The sequence below is a fragment of the Pseudorca crassidens genome, chromosome 21 (genome assembly GCF_039906515.1).
Source record: "Pseudorca crassidens isolate mPseCra1 chromosome 21, mPseCra1.hap1, whole genome shotgun sequence".
Lineage (NCBI taxonomy): Eukaryota > Metazoa > Chordata > Mammalia > Artiodactyla > Delphinidae > Pseudorca > Pseudorca crassidens.
The window spans coordinates 34,082,014-34,102,830 of record NC_090316.1 but is presented as its reverse complement, the minus strand read 5'-3'; the positions used below and the strand labels follow the sequence as shown (position 1 = coordinate 34,102,830).

Sequence of the window (20,817 nt, the reverse complement as noted above, 5' to 3'; positions counted from 1 at the left end):
CCAGTTAGAATGGGCATCAGCAGAAAATCTACAAACAACAAATGCTGGAGAGAGTGTGGAGAAAAGGGAACCCTCTTGCACTGTTGGTGGGAGTGCAAATTGATGCAGCCACTAGGGAGAACAGTATGGAGGTTCCTTATAAAACTAAAAATAGAACTACCATATGACCCAGCAATCCCACTACTGGGCATATACCCAGTGATAGCCGTAATTCAGAAGGACACGTGCACCCCAATGTTCATTGCAGCTCTATTTACAATAGCCAGGTCATGGATGCAACCTAAGTGCACATCAACAGATGAATGGATAAAGAAGATATGGTACATATATACAATGGAATATTATTCAGCCATAAAAAGGAATGAAATTGGGTCATTTGTAGAGACGTGGATGGATCTAGAGACTGTCATACAGAATGAAGTAAGTCAGAAAGAGAGAAACAAATATTGTATATTAATGCATATATGTGGAATCTAGATAAATGGTACAGATTAACCAGTTTGCAGGGCAGAAATAGAGACACAGATGTAGAGAACAAATGTATGGACACCAAGGGGGGAGAGTGGGGTGGAGGTGGTGGTGCGATGAATTGGGAGATTGGGATTGATATGTATACACTAATATGTATAAAATGGATGACTAATAAGAACCTGCTGTATGAAAAAATAAATAAAATTAAATTAAAAATAAAAAAGAATGTCATCTTGCAAAGTTCACACCTGGGGGTGACACCAAAACTTCAAAGCTGGGTGGAGGGGCAGGTCAGAAATAGGAATCAGATTATAAGGCTAATGTAGAATCACAGACAAAAAAATACATCTGATACATGCAAGAGAGAGAAAGATAAAATGTAAATTATAGTTAAGATGAAGATTGAGAAGTGTTGATGATTAAATGCATGGTAATTCGAATGGGATGTGAGAAAAATCTTGGAATCCAGATTTACAGACTGGAGCAGCTCTGTCCATATTAACTGAGACAGGGAAAGTGGCAAAGAGCTTTGGTGGTAAATTGATGAGTGTTACTCTTTTGGACATATTCTAGAAGTTCCTCGTAGAAGTCCAAAAGGAGATATCCAAAGGTTTGGGACTGAGACGTGGATGTAGAAATGGTCACTGTCTTGTAATTAGATTTTTGGGTGTTCATGGGCTAATTTAAATGAAATCTGAAGTATCAGAAGTGAAAAGACCGAGAATGTTGCATCAGGGAAGTTGAGGTCAGAGTACCTCCTATTGACGTTTAAAGGATATGTGGAAAAAGAATAGCCCATGAAAGAAATTAAAAACGGATATCCAGGGAGTTATGAAAGAACCATAATAGAATGGTGTCAATTTGTCATGTTTCTTAAGCTTTATTACAATTACATTGTTCTTGATGACTAAGATCATTAGTCTAAAAACTATAATTAGTTATAATTATGCAAAATGGGACTGTAAGTTAATGTGTTCTCTATTTACTGTTCTCAATAGGTCTCATTAATACTGTGTATGAACAAAGTGTTTATCTCCATATTAGACTGTCTCTAAGGTCCTTCCAGCTATAAACATAGACTGCACATGAGCTCATGCTATGTTTAGAATCATAGACTAATTCCTAGAGGTGCAAGTGGCTTGCACATAATTTTGCACATAATAGTTGCTAAAAAAATCCAAGTGACTTTTTTTCAGTCTAATACTTATTTTATAGATAAGGGAATCAAGGCCAAAAAATGGTAATTCAAAAAGTTCAAAAGGATATCTAATATCATAGCTAGGAGGAAGCAGGCCTTTATTTCCTAGTTTCATCATCATTATTTTTTTTCTCACAATATGATACCACCTTCTCTTAGGCAATTAGGAATATTTACAAATTAATACATCTTAAGTGATGCCAACAAAAGCTATTAAATGAAACCTATCTTTTAATTATATCATAAGTTTACATTAAGCCAAGCACTCAACTTATTTTTTCATTCACTTTATTTTTTCATTCATTTTAGCATGACCTGACCTTCTCAGATAGCATGCCAATCTCCTTAGCCGTCAATAAATTACAGGCTGAGCGCTTTCTTAAGGACTCTTTTAAGTGCTTAAATGATAAGACACTGCTCTTGCAAAATACATGGAAGTTATTTCTCCTATTTATACTCTGTATGTATCTATAAGTGCACTGGCAAAATCAACTTTAGGATCATGCAGGGATGTGGGAGTGGGAGACCCAGGGCATGAAAAATTCACTAACCTAAAACCACCTAGGACCACTTGCCGATCTGCCACCTGTTTCTTCGCATTAGTGCCTTCGTTAGCTTGCAGACTCATTGTGCATTTCCCATTTTTTATATTATTTTCCAAGTGTATTTAATTTTGTATTTTGGGTTTATGGTTTTTATAAGTTAGAGAGTATAATGTCTGTGAATACTAGGGATTGCTAAAAGCCAGAAGCACCTATTAAAATTCTGCAAATAGTTGTTTCCTTCCCTTCCTTTTGAGTTACGACTTCTGTGACACAATATGCTAAGGTTGTATCAGCCCCAAAAGATAATGTTTCTTTAAAAATGATATTTGCGATTTATCTTTATAATATAGTGATTATCTAAAATTACATATTATTAATTACATGTTTATATATTTATAACATTATTATGTGATTAATCATATTGTAATATAGAAATTATTTAACATACTTGTAGTGTAAACTACTCTTCAAAAATATTAAGAAGTTGAGAAAATGTATTTTGCTGAACTTTAAAATCTATTGGTAGGGACTTCCCTGGTGGCACAGTGGTTAAGAATCCGCCTGCCAGTGCAGGGGACACGGGGTCGAACCCTGGCCCAGGAAGATTCCACATGCGGCGGAGCAACTAAGCCCGTGCGCCACAGCTACTGAGCCTGTGCTCTAGAGCCCGCGAGCCACAGCTACTGAGCCCCCATGCCTAGAGCCCATACTCCACAACAAGAGAAGCCACAACAATGAGAAGCCCTTGCACCACAATGAAGAGTAGCCTCCGCTCGCCACAACTAGAGAAAGCCCGCGTGCAGCAACAAAGACCCGACGTGGGCAAAAATATATAAATAAATAAATTTATAAAAAAGTAAAATCTCTTGATACTTAAAACATCACTTTTTAACCAATAATTATTGATAGAGGAAAATGAACATAAATATATAAGTACAAATCATGTTAGCAGTTGTAAATAGTATAATCGGAAACAGAAACTTTTCACTCAACTGTTTTTATAAATAATCTAATAAGAGAAAAGTTTTGGTACAAATACATTTGTGAGATACTCTAACTTTATTTTATTAAAATCTTTTCTAAAGGTACATTTCGGATTTGGAAAAAAAAAAAGTAAAGTGAACACAGGCATGGAGATTTATAAAGTCGTAAAATTGGACAGATCATTCTGCTTGAAAATTTCTTTGTTATACATAAAAATATAAAATTCAGAATGTGTTCATCTTTTTACTTATAAAAAATCAGAACAAGAGGCATGATTTTTACACTTAAGCTGAAAGCATTTTTATAAACTGCATTTTCTATGTTTATTATGAGGAGGTTTGCAAATGTCCAAACACTTAAATGTATTTTCTAGTAAAAAATACATGATATAAAAGAGTATTGAGTAGGAGTACTCTGAAGTCTGTTGCTTTAAACATAAGATACATAATACCATAAATCTGTGTGATACAAGCCAACTTAATAATCAAAGGGAAAGATTGTTATGCTTCAAGTGCTTCTGTGCTGCAAAGTTTCTAAGAAGCTTTTGAGTTTTCATGATATTTTTTACGTGATCTTTTAGATGGTAAAAGTAAATGCGAATGTTGAAAAGTAATACAGTATCCTATTTTCTATTGATTCTAATAATTTCTAAAATGAGACAGCTAACAAATTCTGGAATATTTTAGGTTGTAAATCAAGTTTATTTTCCACTGTGTTCGTGTAACATGTTTGAGAGGCAGCTGTCAAAAAAAAATTTGAGGACAAATGTACAAATTGATATTAAAAATAGTACAACTCAAAAAAGTATTATATAAGGGCTATAAGTTCAAACACCATTGATATTATATCTTTTCATCTTTATTATCCTTTTAAATCTGGATCACGGATAATAACCTGTGAAAAATTTGCTGAATCAACTATGAATGTTTTTCTAATGACTGAGTATTCATGCTCATAAGTTTGCTATATTTATCAACACGGAAGGACTATTTATGATACTCTCACAAAATAAAATTAGCCCAAAGATTCAGGCCTTCTAAATTTTTCAATTTCTTTTAATTTAGTTATGCTTATAAAAGATTCATCTGTTGTCCACATGTAGCATATGCTTTCAAAGGTCATAATTTTTGTCTGAAAAAATTCTCTAAGTACCAGAAAAGTACTTACTGCCATTTAAACAGGAAGGTTATTTTGTAATGAAACATTTCTCTCTGTGTCAGAAAATACATTTCAAAATAAATATTTTACAGATTTGATGTACTCCCCATATTCAAAAGCTAAATCACCAGATCAGACTTACTGATTTACTTTTCAGTGTGCTCACTTGACAGTATTTAGAGAGTTTCTGTGACCTTATGTGTCAGAGCTCATGCCAGAGGACAGGAAATTTGAATTTTGGGAATTCTGGGAATATGTGGAATTCCTCAAATCTCTACTAAGCAAAGCAAAGCAAAGCAATTTTCTTCAGCTGTGTTAATTCTGTTTTTTTGGAAAGGGGCATCTGGAATTCTTATTTTGTATTTCTGGTCTAATATTTTCACATTTCTCTTCATTTATGTTGTTTTGTCCTTGTCTTTTGAATATGCTTTTTGGAAGAGTTTCTCAAATTTATCTACCACATTACTGATACAGTTTATATTGGCACATCCTTAAAATATAAAAGCCTTTAAAAAGTTCAAAAAAGTCCAAGAATCTGATTGAAAAAATAGCAAAAGTTATTAACAGCTCATAGAAAAAGAGAGGCCCTTATAAATAAGTGCATGTGATATGCTAAACATTAACTATAAAGCAAACAAAAAAATGTGATGATAAAATTGGCAGTTGGAATGGATTAAGGACTTACTATGTGCCAGAAAATTTAGCATCTCGTAGGAATTATCTTTTTCATATCTCAACCTCATCAGGTCAGTATAGTTAACACCCCTATTTTACAAAAGAGAAAGGTATGGTTTAGAGAGTGTTAAAGACAGAATGTTTGTGTCCCTCAAAAATTCATACGTTGAAACCCTATCCACCATGTGAAGGTATTAAAAGGTGGGGACTTTGGGACATAATAAGGGTCATGAGGGTGGATCCCCCATGATGTGGCTGGTGCCCCTATAAGAGTCACGAGAGAACCCACTTCCCTTCTCTGATCTTTTCCAAGTGAGGCTACAAGGAGAAGTCATCCATTTGCAACCTGGAAGAGAGCTTGCACCAGAACCAGACCATGCTGGCACCCTGATCTCAAACTTCCAGCCTCCAGAACCGTAAGAAATAAATTTCTGTTGTTTATAAGCCACCCAGTGTACGGTATTTTTGTTGTAGCAACCCAAACAGACTAGGAGAGATTTTCTTGTGAATGTTATTAGATGAACAAAATTTAGAATACAGGGGGTCCCCCTTATATTTGAGTTGTTCAAAAAGCCCTTTTGTGGGAAAGAAAGGTTAGACATGTTTTTCCCTATTCCTCCCCCAGTACAGCTGAAATACCTGGATGTTATATATAAACAAAACACAAGCAGACTCTGAAAGGAGAGAAGATGAACTGACTACCTAGGGACCCAGGGAACAGGAACAGCATGGTGGTGAGTTCCTTGGTTTTTCTCTTTACCTCATTTATCACAGACTCTGTGTTTGGTAGAGAAATCAGCCAACCAGTAAATACAATGGGTGAAGAAAGAAAAAAAACAACCAAGTACACAAACCTACCTTCTTTAGCCAAAGGACCAGTCTTGAAGGACAAAAAATATTTATGCAGTAACAATAACTCTATTCCAGCCACACACTACACACACACAGAGTCTAAACACTCTTCCCCTCCCTCTGCAGGCAAAGGCGTAGATTCCCACCTTGGTCCTGAAGTAACAAGGGTAATGAGATGCTCCTGTCCTCTGCATCCCACACCCTCCCGCATGTGGTGTCAGAGAAGGTTGAGGGAGGAGTGAAACTTCTGTCTCCACCAGGTTAATGAGCCCCACTTTTCTTGCCTCAATGTGTTATTACTATAGGGTAGAAGTCAAAGATTTGTTAATGGTCAACCATTAATGTTAGAAAAGTATCCAATTAATACTAGTTTCAAATGCTTATAAATGTCTTTTGATGAAATGTATTTAAATATAGAAGTCAAAACAACCAATATTTCTTCCTAAGGATTCTACATTATAGTACACAGACATTTTAACATCTCATTTTAAAAATCAATACATTACATACATTCGGTGGTTATACTGTGGAGAATATATATACACATACACACACATATATATCTCTGTACAGACTTATGTATACAAAATGAATGAACATAACTGTATGAAAGATATGTGATCAAGTACTCGTGGCTTTGGATAAAATTTCAAGTAATAGCATAATACATGGATTTAAAAACCATTGTGTATCAAATATTTCTAATGGAGGAAAACATGTATTACTGAAACTATTGGGTTGGCCAAAAAGTTTGTTCGGGTTTTTCCGCACCCTCTTACGGAAAGTCCTGAACGAACTTTTTAGCCAGCCCAATATTTTGCTTATTGAAAAGTGGTTCATGCAATGATGAAGAAACTAATGGGAAAGATGAATGTTAAGAGAATTAGTAAGAGTGTTGTTCATAATTTGTGACAGTGGTTAAAAGTTGTATGACAAAGAATATATTATACCTGCTATTACATGGTAATTTTAGTTAGGTTTTTTTTTTTTTTTTCCCCTAAGATACATTTTCCCATACTAGGAAGTAATCTATTCCCCCAATTATACCTTATTCATTTTTCCATTTCTAATGTATATAGTAAGAGCCTAATAAATGTGTTTTTAGTGACTAAACTAATATATTTTTTATTTTAAAAAGTGCCATATGATACATTTTTTATAAACATGGAAGGTTTTATTCCCTACTAATATAAAAATGAGTACACAGACACTATGCATATCAGTATTTTTAACAATTCTGTTAAATACACAAAGGTGGCATCTCTCTGGTTACATATTGTGAAAATACCGTTCTTGACTTCCTCATGTCCTTGTGTTAACTCTTGAAGCAAACAAGACAGTACTCTTCCTGTTATCATAAAAGGGCCATTTGATCTTCATGACAAAAAACACAACAAGCCTTTTTCAGCCCCGAGGGCAGCACCGAAGCCAGGAGCGCTGGCTCTCGCTGTGGCTCCCCGAGTACAGGGCTGCACAGAGTGGCAGCCCGCATGCTGAGCGAAAGCTGGCGCTGCTGTCTGCCATGATCCTCCCTAAGGGGAGGCCACCTCCGAGGGATAGAAATCTACCCCAACGAGGAATCACCCAGGGCTTTGCAGCCGGCATCAGAATGGGGAAAGGGGGGGGGGTGCAGAAGGATTCAGAGGGCCAAACTGACCCTGAGCTCTGTCAGAGGAGAGTGATAGTACTAAGTACATAGTGTGGGCTGGAAGGTCTTTGGGATAGACTGAAGGAAACCCTGATTCCGGTATTCCCTCTGACCTCCGGGTCTCGGCTTCCTCATCTACACAAAGAACTGAGTCAGGTGATCTCAGAGGTTCCTTCTAGCTCTGGGTTTCTGTGGAATTGTGATTAGTGACACTCACCACTATTTGTTAGGTCCTCACTGTGTGTCAGGCATGATGCCAAGTCCTTTTTTTTTTTTTTTTGTGGTATGCGGGCCTTTCACTGTCGTGGCCTCTCCCGTTGCGGAGCACAGGCTCCGGACGCGCAGGCTCAGCGGCCATGGCTCACGGGCCCAGCCGCTCCGCGGCATGTGGGATCTTCCCGGACCGGGGCACGAACCCTTGTCCCCTGCATCGGCAGGCGGACTCTCAACCACTGCGCCACCAGGGAAGCCCCTTAAACACTTTTAACACAATCTGCCTAAGGACAGAGCCAAAGTCCTCTGGGAATATGTGGAATTCCTCAAATCTCTACTAAGCAAAGCAAAGCAAAGCAATTTTCTTCAGCTGTGTTAATTCTGTTTTTTTGGAAAGGGGCATCTGGAATTCTTATTTTGTATTTCTGGTCTAGTATTTTCACATTTCTCTTCATTTATGTTGTTTTGTCCTTGTCTTTTGAATATGCTTTTTGGAAGAGTTTCTCAAATTTATCTTCCACATTACTGATACAGTTTTCTACAAAATAAATTCTGCTCTTCTCTGACTCCAATAAAAATGTTAATTATGTTACCGCACTTTAAGGTTCTAAGCAGTGAGTCTTACTGTCCTTTGTATTGGCACATTTACCTTTCTGCTACCGTTTCATGAAAATCATAATGCTTTGCCGCTATCAGATGTTAAATAATTTTCTAAGATAATTTTCATTTTTTTGTATTTACAAAGATTCAATTAATTCAAAGACAATACATTTTTCGCTACAATAATCTAAAGGCCAGGGATAAAAGGATAGAAATCAATTTTACCAGAATTTACTTGCACGCTTATAGCTGATATCTCTTGTATAACTTATTTAAGAATATAAAATTCTTAATATTCTCATATTCTTAGAAATATTATTTTTATCCTAATTGATGTAAACATTTTTATGATAAGGTGGGGATATTGAAGACACTGTATCATCAGCATGCAAGTATATTTGAAGAGCAAACATGGCTTTTAATAACAGATTTTATAAGTGTTTCAACATAATGGTTATCTATCTTCTTAACTTATTATAAAGTTACTCTATAACATCTGCCCCATATCAAAGTAAATAAACCTGTCAGACTCAATGACCTCTATATTCCTAAAAAAAAATATTGATTCATATTTTACCTTAATAATTTAACCTACTTCAGTCCACTGAAAAAAATGCACAGCCTAAAAGTTAAGAGTTATGTTATATCCGGTGGACATTCTTAGGACTTCAAGCCCAGGAGCCAGCCTCTCAGATAGCGCTAAGAAAACTGCTCTGAGGAGGGCAGGCTTTGTTTTTTTGCAACAAAGGTCGGGTAGTCAGAACACCAAAAGATTCTTGTTAATTAAAGAAAACCAGATATCTCAAGTTAGGGAATTTAGCACTTTTCTATGTATGGGAAGATGCAAGAGTCTGGGCTCACTGGAATCTTTGCTTTGCACCTCAGCTAACTGGGGCCAGTAGTACCCTGTGTTTTCTCATCCTCAGTTTCCTCAAGCTGCACCCTCAGGGGTGACTGCAGTCTGGTGGCTGCTAGATGGCGGGCATTCCTTGTTTCCTTCCTGACTTCCCTCAGGGCTCACCATCAGGAGTTGTTGCAATCGCTGATGGCTGTGACATCCATCCTGTTTATTGATATGGCAGGCGGCATTCTTAGTCCGCACTGTATACAAGTTATCTTTTCAACTTTTGTGTTTATCATCACTGCACATTTTGCTTGGATCTTGAAATGAATGCATAACCAATTAAATGAATAAAATTATCTTTATGTTACTGAAGAAAAGTTAAAATCATAATTTATTTAGCAGGAAATCTAGGTTGACCTGAACTGAATTGAATTTTCTAGAGTATGGTAAAATAAATAAACATAAGATTTCATAATTGCTCAAATTATCGATATTTTCAGAACATCGAGTTATCTGTTCATACAATAAATGGGATTTCTGACTGTTATTATAAATATAGCCCTTCTCATTATCGTGTACTGTTTAAGATACAAAGATATAGCAAAACTGAGAATGCACAAATTTGTGATGAATAGCATACTAAGACCTAAGTAGATAATTCAGCTTAATTTAAAAATCACTTTGACGGTTCCCATCAATTCGAATTAATCAGATAGTTACACAGCTCTGGCTTCACAATGGGTATCTGCTGAAATAGAGATATTGAAAAAAAAGATATCTGATATTTCTCTTTTAATCTTGACCATTTTGTGTAGGGAAAACAATTATGCGGGATTTCACTTTCACATGCCTGCAAGGGCTAATGGGGAATAGATCTCTGTTAAAAAAAGGGGGAGGCAGGGGAGTGATGGTGAAATGGAGAACGCTCTGACAATTGCATTCGATTAATTAAAAACAGCACATACAGAAACACCAAGCAAACACAAATCAGTCTGAAGACCGGATCCCAGTAGCTTTCCATTCCTATATGTGACTAATGGGTAAAAACATGACTTGATGCCAGAAAATAAATGACCAGCAATTAAGTTAATCTAATTGATTTTGGTGTCACTTAGAAACATTTGGTTACTATATTAAAAAACCTTTTACTTAAATGATCATTAAGGGAATATCATTCTTTAATGATTCTAGAGTCACTGACCATATATTTTAGTAAATACAGAGTATCAGCATTAAAAGTAGAAAGAAAATTGGAAGCATTGTGGAGAATCTTCATGCCATGGCTGACTAGAGTACAGAATTTCATATGACAAGGCTCTGCCTTGGACCATTTGCGAGTGGAATAATTTATTAAGGGGAAGACATTATAGCTAAAATAAGACTCACTGATATTATTAATGTAGAAATACTTAAATATCAAGAGAATAAAGAAGTCTCAATCCTCTGCTGATTTGTGTGATTCCAATAAAACAAATTGTAAAGACACTTTTACTCCTCACAAATTCTAAGTGTTTGATATAGAATAATGAGATTATAACAAAAATGAATTTGATGGTCTAGAATCAGCTTACAGGCATCACTTAATCAACATTTTGTTGGGAGCCTCTGTGGAAGAAGTCATCAGTAGGGAGATGAGCAAACAAACAACAAAGAAAGATGGAACCATCTGAAGTGTCAAAGTGAGGCTATTGCTTCTTTTATGAAAGGGCAGTCTGCCATTTTAAAATTCAAATGAATGACCTTTTCCAACATATTGGAAACAGAAATACATAAATAAATAAAACTGGGATGAGTTTTATGATTCTAATTGTTGGAGGGGGGCTGTATATGGGCCATAAAGTAAGTTTAAAAATTTTATAAGAATTGAAATCTTACAAGGAGTGGTCTTTGAAAAGAGTGTAATGAATGTGAAAACTAACAAATAATGATATCTGGAAAATCTCCAGTAGCCTAGAAATTAAACCATAGACTTCCAAATAACCCAGGAGTCAGGAATAAATGACAATGCATATTACAAATGTTTTAAAGAAAATAATGAAGGGAGGATCTGTTAAAAATTGGGTAATACAGCTAATACAGTGTTTCTAAGATATTTCTTGATCTTATATGCATATATTAGCAATGAAAGAAAGCTGAAAATCTAAAAGCAGACCTCCCATCTCAAGAATCTAGTAAAACAACAGAAAAGGAACAAGGAAGGAAGGGAGGGAGGGAGGGAGGGAGGGAGGAAGGAAGGAAGGAAGGGGAAAATACTAAAGGAAAACCAGAAATTAATGAAATAGAAAGGAAAGTACAATAGAACAAATCAACAGAGTGTTGGCTCTTTGAGAAGATAATAAGATTGATATTCCTTCAGTGAAAAAATTAATAAGATTGATAAACTCTCAAAAAGACATAAAAATGTAAACATACGATATCAGTAACAAAGAAATGGAGTGAAATGAGGCAAACAATTAAAATGATGGTTTGCAACATATTGTATAGGCATGAAAATATAATATAGAGATATGAAGAGCCACTTTAAGTCATTAAATTTTTAAGTTTGAATACAATGGGGAAAATTTTAAAAATACAGCTTACCAATATTGATGCACGCACAAAATATGAAATCTGAAGGGTTGGCTATGTATTAAAGAAATTGAAGCTGTTAATAACTAATAAATTTCCCACAAAAATTTGAAAATGAAAAGTACTAGTCTTAAAAAAATCTTCAAAGAAAAACAGAATATACTAGCACAAATATTTTGTAAGGTTGTCTTTAGCATGATATATAACCCAATAACAGGGGCATTATAAGAAATGAAAATTACCAACCAATCTCTCTTGTGAATACGAATGTACATGCCTTAAACAAAATACTATTTATTTTATCAATTTTGGGGTTTATTCCAGAAACACAACACTGATTTAATATTTGAAAAGTTATCAGTATAACACACCTACCATATTCATGGAAAAGTGAGATGTATGATTATTTCAATAGAGATGGAAAAAAACGTAAAAACCTAACACCCATTCATGATAAAGTTTATTCACAGACCAAGAATACAATAAAACCTTCTTAATATTATAAATAATTGGTACAAAAACCTATAGTAAGCATCATCTTAATGATTGAATATTAAAATATTTCTTCCTTCAGATCAGAAAATAATCAAGGGCATCCATTATCACTATTGCATTCAGCTCTATACTGGACATCCAAGATAGTGCACTAAGGTAAAAAAAAAAAAAAGAATTGTTTTAATTTATGAAAACTTGAAAGAAACTAAAACTGCCATTATTTACAGATGGCAGAATTGTATAATTAGAAAATCTAAAAAACCTTCAGCCAAACTATTAAATGTCAATAATTAATTTGGCAATGTTTTTGGGAAAAGAGTTAATATTTGAATCAATTTTATTTCTATTTCTCAACTATAACTATAAAATTAATTTGTCAAGGAGACATCATTTTCAATATGTTTAACACATAAAATACCTAGGTACGTCTCATAAAGACTATGCAGGAACCTGAAACCCAGAAAACAATTTTGAGAGAAATTTTAAAAGACCTCTATTTTAAATAGAAGATTATACTATGTTTATATAAATTTTAAAGCTATAAAAATATCAGACCTTTCCAATTGAATTTATATTTTCAATGAAATTCCAATTTAAATTTCATCCACTTTTAGAGAGGAGCTGATGATTGACGATCAGTTTATACAATTTGCATGAAATAGCAAATGGTCAGCAACAGTTATAGCTTTCATAAAGAAGACGAACAAAACTGGATGGTTCACATTACCAGACATCAAGAGAAAATAGGAAGTCCGAAAACAAACTCAGCATGTGGAGCCGCCTGATACATGAAAAAGGCTGTACTAGAATGCTGCTGGGAAAACAGAAACTTTTCAGTAAATGTATCTAGTTTAACTGGATATCATTCATAAACAGAAAATGCATTTTGATCCTACACCATACCCCGAAATATATTTCAGATAGATCACAGACCTAAATATGAGACACAAAACTATGAAGCTATAGAAGGAAACATAGACGAACATATTCATAAGTTTGGCATAAGAAGAGTTTATCAAAGATGCTACAGAAAGGACTAATTTTAAGTCAAAAAATGATGACTTGAGTATATTAAGATTAGAAATAGGCATTCATCAAAATACGTCATTAAGTGTATGAAAAGGCAATCTACAATATGGGAGAAAACATTTATAATATGTATACTATAAGAAGAACTTAAACGCAGAATATAAAAAAGGGCTCTTAATATCACTTAAAATGACAGTTTGCCCCAAAAGAAAAAAAGGGGGGGGGGGGAATTGCAAAAAAAATTCACAAAAGAGTTTATTCAGATGACAAATAAATGTACAAAAATGTGCCCAACTCCGTTAGTGATAAGGCAAATATAAATGAGATACAGGATAATACTATATTCCCGACAGAATCACTAAAATGATAAAGAGAAAGATGCAGTAAAGACAAAATGAGGAACACATGGAACTCTCATATACAGCTGGTGAATAAAGTGGTACAATCCCTCTGAAAAGCTATTTGGTACTATTTACCAAAGCTGAACACAGGCATAACTAGGGTAAAACATACACCCAAAACCCATGTGTTCCCCCAAAAATATGTACTAGAAAGTCCATGGTAGCATTATTCATAATAGCTTAAAATTGGAAGCATCCAAATCCCCAGGAACTGTGTAGAATGAGTATTTACCTAAAGAAATACCACATAGAAACGACAATGAGTTATAACGCAGATGAGTTTGAAAATAAGGCAGAGCAAAAGAAGCCATACATACATACATACAGTATGACTCTATTTAAATAAAACTCTAAATGAGGCAAAGCATATCCGTAATTTTAAAATAAAGATGGTGGTATGGTAATTACCCAGCGTGGCAAGGGGCAAGGGATTATGATTGAAAAAGAGAGCAAAATGAGGCTTAGGGTATGTTAGAAATGTTCAATTTCTTGATCTGAGTTCTAGTTACACAGATTTGTTTCCTTTGTAAAATTCATTGATATGTACACTTGTCTGTAGGTAGGCTATCTTAATAAATATTTAAAATATTTTGCATTGGAAGACAGGAATTAAACAGATTAAAATATAAAGAAGGTATATCTCTGGAGATAAGATCCATCCAACATTCTTACAGTTGACTGAACTGGGCTTGCAACATGGCGCAGAGTCCCGCAGGCATATCTATATTTGCGGACATGTGGCCTGTGTAAGAAATAACCATTTGTTGTAAACCAGTGAGATGTGTAGACTGTTTGTTGTATAGCACAGCATGCCAAAATCTGACTAACACCTGAGGGATTATGAGTTGCATTAATACCAATCTAACTAATACTACATGATAGCCCAGTGTATGAATATAGTAGGATATATCCACTCTTCTGATGAAGGATATTTAGCTAAGGATATTACCCCAAAAATCAATGGTGTACTTGTATGTATCTTCTTGTGCACACGGGCAAAATCACTTCTGAGTTATATATTTAGAAGTAAAATGCAGGAACATTCATAATTGTATATTCATCTTTATTAGATGCCAAATTGCTCTCCAAAGTGGATACACTAATATAAACTCCAACAAGAGGATTGATAGATGCAATTTCTCATACCTCAGAAAAGTTTGTTAATACTTTTTCTCGGCCAATGTGAATGCTGTGAATTGAAATCTAACTTTTGTATCTCTGAACAAAACCACAATATCTCCTTTTTTTTTTTTTTGCCCTCCTACTTAACACTAGTAGCATGTTAACATATCAATTAGGGCTCTTTTGGTTAAATATGATTAATTTAGGCCTGGGTCATATGCTTTATCCCCTGGGGCAGAGTGAATGGTCATATATGAAAACCTGAGAATTGAGAGTAGCAAAATCTAGATTCTCAAACAATATTTATGATGGCAATAGAGAAAAGGGTACAGGATATATAAAGGAGAGGTTGCAAAAATTTACAGTACATATAACTCTCTCCTTGAATGTAGAAAAAGGAAACAGATAAATTACAAAAAGAAATAAAAAGCATAAAATAACTATTCACAATATTAACCAATGGCATAATATTTTGTATTACACATCAAAAATGCATAGTAATTGCAAATACAGACTGTTTCAAGAAGCCAGAATCTCAGATATCTTGTGCAACGAAAAGAAAGTATGATGCATCATTTCTCATAATTTGTACTCACATATTAACATGTTTGTTATCTTTATGCTGTATGACAAAAGGAATTGTGACAAACAATTTTTGTTTCAAAATTTAAGGATTTTTAAAATTACCTTTCCCCGAGGAGGTCAATAAATACTATTCCAGTAATAATGACATTTCTGTTAAAGTAGGGCTAATTTTGGATGGTGTAGGCTCACAACCCAGGCCGTGCATTTGAGTCAACAGACAAGCTTTCTAAAAATAATAATGCCCAAAATCCCACTGGGTAGAGATTGACTTAATGGGTTTAGGCTCAGGTCCAAACAAAATGACAATCAATACTCATCAGTCGGTAATGAGAATGCTTCAATAAATAACTCCTTAAAATACTCTAACATATACAAAGTAGAAATTATAGTATAATAAACTCTATCAGTTAAATTAATTAATTCATGGCCAATTATCCAATTATGTGACTCTGGTACTCTCATCCACTTCTCCACCTTGATTATTTTGAAGCAAACAAGATACTGTATGTTTTATTATGTAAATATTTCTATATCTGCTATCTTAAAGAGAAATTTTAAAAAATTATAACCATAACAATGTTATCATACCTTAAATGATTAACAGTAATTCTTTAAATATCCAGCCAGTGATTATATTTGCCCTGTTGTCTCTCTTTTTAAAAATTTTAAAATCCAGACAAATGAGCTCCAGAGATTCACTTCGTTGTTGTTTTTTTTAAATCGAGTGTCATATGCCTTAGATGCCTGGGTGCCGTCCCTGCTTACTCCCGTTGTCCATGCATAATTTATAATCGCAGTCACATTCTTCTGTCAATGTCTCTTATTTGGATGACCAATTATACAGTTATCCTTCTCTTAAGTATCTTTTAATCTGTAGATTCTGCTGTTTATTTTTATTTTCCCCTTAGAATGTATTTTGTTGAAGAAAGCAAGTCGACTCTCCTGTAAATTTTTTTGTAACCTGTATTTTGCCAATTGCATCCTTGTTTGTTGTTGAACATGTTATTGTGTCCTCTGCATTTCCTGTAAATTTATTGTCAGATATAGAAACATTGCTGGATTCAAGTTTGATTTTGGGGGAAGGAATATTTCCTGGATGGTATTCCATAGTTCCAACAAGTGGTTATCTCTTGTGATGTTTGCAGGTATTAATGATCATTCTCTAGACTCATTATTTCATAAAAGTGGTGAACTTCTGTCATACCTTCATAATTTTTGGTGGAATATTTCTTCAAAAGGAAATGTCCCCAGTAAACAATTAGATTCTCTGAGGTATAGTTTGTATAGGCAATGCAGTATAGTTGCCTGATGTTTCCCTTTATTTGCTGATTCTCAAAATGTTGAGTTGTTTCTTTAGTAATAACAAAAGGGACAATTAGGAACTCATGGATTTAAAATATTGAATGTGATTCAATTCATTTTGGTTATTATTCTTTTTGAAGCTCAAATTTTTCCATCTGTTGTCAATGGTTGATTCCTCTTGCTGTCTCCTCTGTACTTTCAACAGGAACACCATAATTTTTGATAGCTTGCTTGAATTCCAGTTTGGCTAGATATTCCATGTTCATTTTAGACCTGTCCTACCCTAGACAAGTTATCAGCCAATTAATTTCTCTATAGAGCCCATATTCCCTTTTCTTTTGGGAGGCGGGGTACAGAAGGAGGCAATGGCATTAGAGAATATGGTCTAGGCATTAGTGATGCTCATTGATATGGAGTGGTCTTTTCAGGAGACAGAGACAGGAAATATGTTTGTTTTATGAAAGATTATATACAATATATGCTTATTCTGGTACATTCAGGAATATAGGTTTTTAGTTGCCCTCATTAATCTTATTTCTGTAACTCCTTTGTACACAGAAAATCCAAACTGGCTGTGACATCAACAGCCATTTACATTAATTCACAATAATCTCAAGACAGTCTCAGAATAATGATAGCTACCCTATCACCAAGAATTATCAAATAGTTTCAGATATTTTTGTCAATTCCCCCTTTAAGATATATTGTACAAGGGAGTTATATTCAAATTACGGTATTTTAACTTCTCTTTAAAAAAAACTTTCTTACCATGTGTTATGTAAGCACTCATTATACTAATATTAATTGGTTTCTTTTTTTAATTTTTTTAAGGATTACATTTTAAACTAAAATTTGCTTTTTTATATAAAATATTTACATGTTTCAAATCAAATGTACTGAAGAAAATAAACATAAAGCTCAGTTTCTTTCCTGGTAACTTCCAAACTGTGCGCTTTAATTCCCTCCCTCATGTGTAACCATTTTTTAAAAATAGTTTGGTTCACCTTTCAAATTATATATCAATTCAATATAGACATATATATAAATGTAATATACATAAATATATAAATTCTATATGCATATAAATTAATGTCTGTATATGAATTTCTTAAATATATGGGAAGTGGTAGCATATTTTACACACTTTATATGCCTTTTTAATTATAAGTATCTTGAAGATAACTTCATACATTGTATATAAAAATGCACATCCTTCCTTTTCAGATTTGCCTGGTATCCATTAAATGATTGCATCGTGGCTTGTTCAACATTCTCTGATTGATGAATATTTGTAGTTTTCTTGGTCTTCTGTTGAAGTACCAAAAAAGATAACTTTATGCATATTAATGATATTACTGGAAAGGCAATTCAAAACTACTTTGAGCAAAAAAGATGACGATACTTACACAGAGAGTTTTGTACTAATTCTATGGTCTCTCAAAATTAAGGATTATTTTTCCTCTGTTAAGAGGCTATATTCCAGTTATTTTTACTGCATTGACTAGGAAACTCTTGACATGCTGAGTCAGAGACCACCTGAGTTACTTTACATATTAAATGCTTTGTCAAATACTGTCTAACTATTACTCACGCTGTGTCCAGTTCTCTGAATGAAGGAAGGGGCAGCTGACCACTGTAATGATACTTAACCCTGGATTTTTGTTGTTGAATACCGGATGTCTGGTGGGTTGTGTTCCAAAGCCAGTACCCCACTGGGAGTATCACATGGTATTTATAATCACTTTAATTACTTTCTGCAAAATAGAAACTGTGGGCTGATTATGAAATTTAGTCACAAATTTCTCTCACATTCTTTAGAAACAAAGGAAAAATGTCATTTTTGGTTTGTTCCTAATTTGTAAGTGAAGAAAACATATACAAATGTGAGAAATTGCATTCTTTTCAAACAAAGGGACTTTAAGCAGGGATTTGCAGGTATTTCTTTTTTGACCTCAAAAAAGATAGATCTTGGCTATGTTCTATAATGGGACGCCAGAATGTAGCAGATCTTACAAACAATGGTTCTAGTCTAATAGTCACATTTCTTTTTGCAAAGAGAAACAATTTCACATGGTCTAGTTAAGTTCTCAGGCCAGATTTGAAGACTTTTTTTCAGTCTTACATAATACAAAGAAAAATATAGCTGTTTTGAGTTCAAACTTAATCAAACTTGTGTTTTATAAAACCTCAACTGCTTCAGACTTTTCAGAAGTACCAACTGGGAAATAGTCCACGAACTTTTGGGTTAGGGAGGCTGGATTTACATGTCTAAAATATAGTTGAAAAAGTATACATTTATTTATTATTTTCATCTCATTTAATTGGGTCACAATGAATATTTATTTTATGAAATTAATTTTTAGTAATAGTGTTCCAATATAGATCATTTATTATAAAGGAAATAAAATTTTAATTCCAATTACTATGCTAGTTTTTTGACCATTTTCTAGAATATAATCTAAAAACGATCTGGAAATTATCCTCTAGCAATGGTCCTATAAACACATATTTTATTTTCTTTAATATTATAAGAATATTGTTTATTTCATCAAAAATATCTTTTGGTGGAGGAAAGTTGAGAATTAATTATTTTTCCTTTTTCTATGAGATATATTCTTCTTTTATATTATGCATGTAGTAATTTGTATTACTAGAAGGATTTCTCCTTTAAGTTTTGATTGTTAAAGCTGTGGAACAATTCTAGTCATGCATGTATAATTCACATATCTAAACATTTTTATGTGCTCATCATTGTTTTATCTTTCTCATAAGATATAATTTATATTATCTGGTTAACTGATATATCAACATACTTTTTATTACTGAAAGAGATATTACCATCATGTCATTATTATTAATAATGGGAAGAATAATAACTATACTTGTTTCCAAGATCACTCTTTATCAACAATGTCAAAAAACCAATCAACTTATTTTTAAACATTTATATATTAAAATATAGTCTATTTGTCTTGTCACCAGCTTGTCAACTTAATCAAAGATTCTTCTTCATTAGAAGTTTACAAATAAGAAAAAACACACTTTTTCTCTTTTATTTATTGAAGTTTTTCAGCATATGTAATCAAAGGTTTTTTTTTTTTGGAGGTTGTCAGCAGGAAAAGATAATTTAGTGGGCAGATGATGACTTCATAACCTGCAATTATACACATAAATAAATTAGAACAAAATTAAGTAGTATTAATCTTAATGCATATTGTAAAATTGAAACATTAATAGAATAAGTCAATTAGTTGGTTGAAAACCAGTGATGTTAGATTTACTAAGACGTGCTTTAGAAATTGTGACCATAGAGTGATATGCTAAATGCCACCTCCTAACCCTACAAGTATATCTCACACTTCATTTGACCACAAAACAGTTGAAAGAACCTTTGGATCCAACCAGTAGTTGCAATCAGAGGCAATTAATGATCCATAAAAAGGGGTCAATCTTCATATATAGCTTACCTTACTGATTTTTTCAGAACAGTAGCCCAGATTGAACAAATTAAAATAGAACAAAGTACTACATGAAAATGTTTCATATATACAGATTTTAAAACCTTACAGAAATAAGAAAAACAATCTCATATGAAGAAGGTCTTCCAACTCCAGAAAAAGAGTGCAGTCCTTTTTCTTGATTCCCCTAAAATACTAAAGATTATAATACATGATTCTCAGCAAGTTATCTATTTGGTTGTAAACTAGCATGAAATTTGTAGAGTCACTTGCTAATCCTTGTAAATTATCTCATATATTCTTATTCACCTTTACACTAAATTTTTTTATATATAGTAATATAACATACTTCTGAATTTCATATTTTACTTACATACAATGAATACTTAATGATAAAAATGGACCTAATTGTCCCATATGAGACTTAGACTACTATTAGTTGTGTATTTGGGTTCTTTGTTTATCATATTTTACAGTCGAATTGTTGTAACAAATACCTATTTTAGAAATCCTGATTTTTAGATCCCCCAAAGTTAGTAGAATGTATGTATGATAATTTTAAACCTTTCTGGAATTTCTAACTTGGTGATGAGGGTAAACAACCAATATAATTACAACAGTTCTATACCCATACAACCATTCTGTTTTTCACTTTCAGTATAGTATTCA

At 33.6% G+C, this 20,817-nt stretch overlaps 1 long non-coding RNA gene across 1 annotated transcript in view; it reads left to right on the top strand.

Annotated features, from left to right (window-relative positions):
- Positions 1-20,817, top strand: part of LOC137216091 (uncharacterized) — a 207,966-nt gene that overhangs the window by 175,631 nt on the left and 11,518 nt on the right. The window contains exons 6-7 of the long non-coding RNA XR_010939589.1: positions 5,345-5,447; positions 5,657-5,765. This is a non-coding gene — a long non-coding RNA (uncharacterized lncRNA). The remainder of the gene's footprint in view (positions 1-5,344; positions 5,448-5,656; positions 5,766-20,817) is intronic.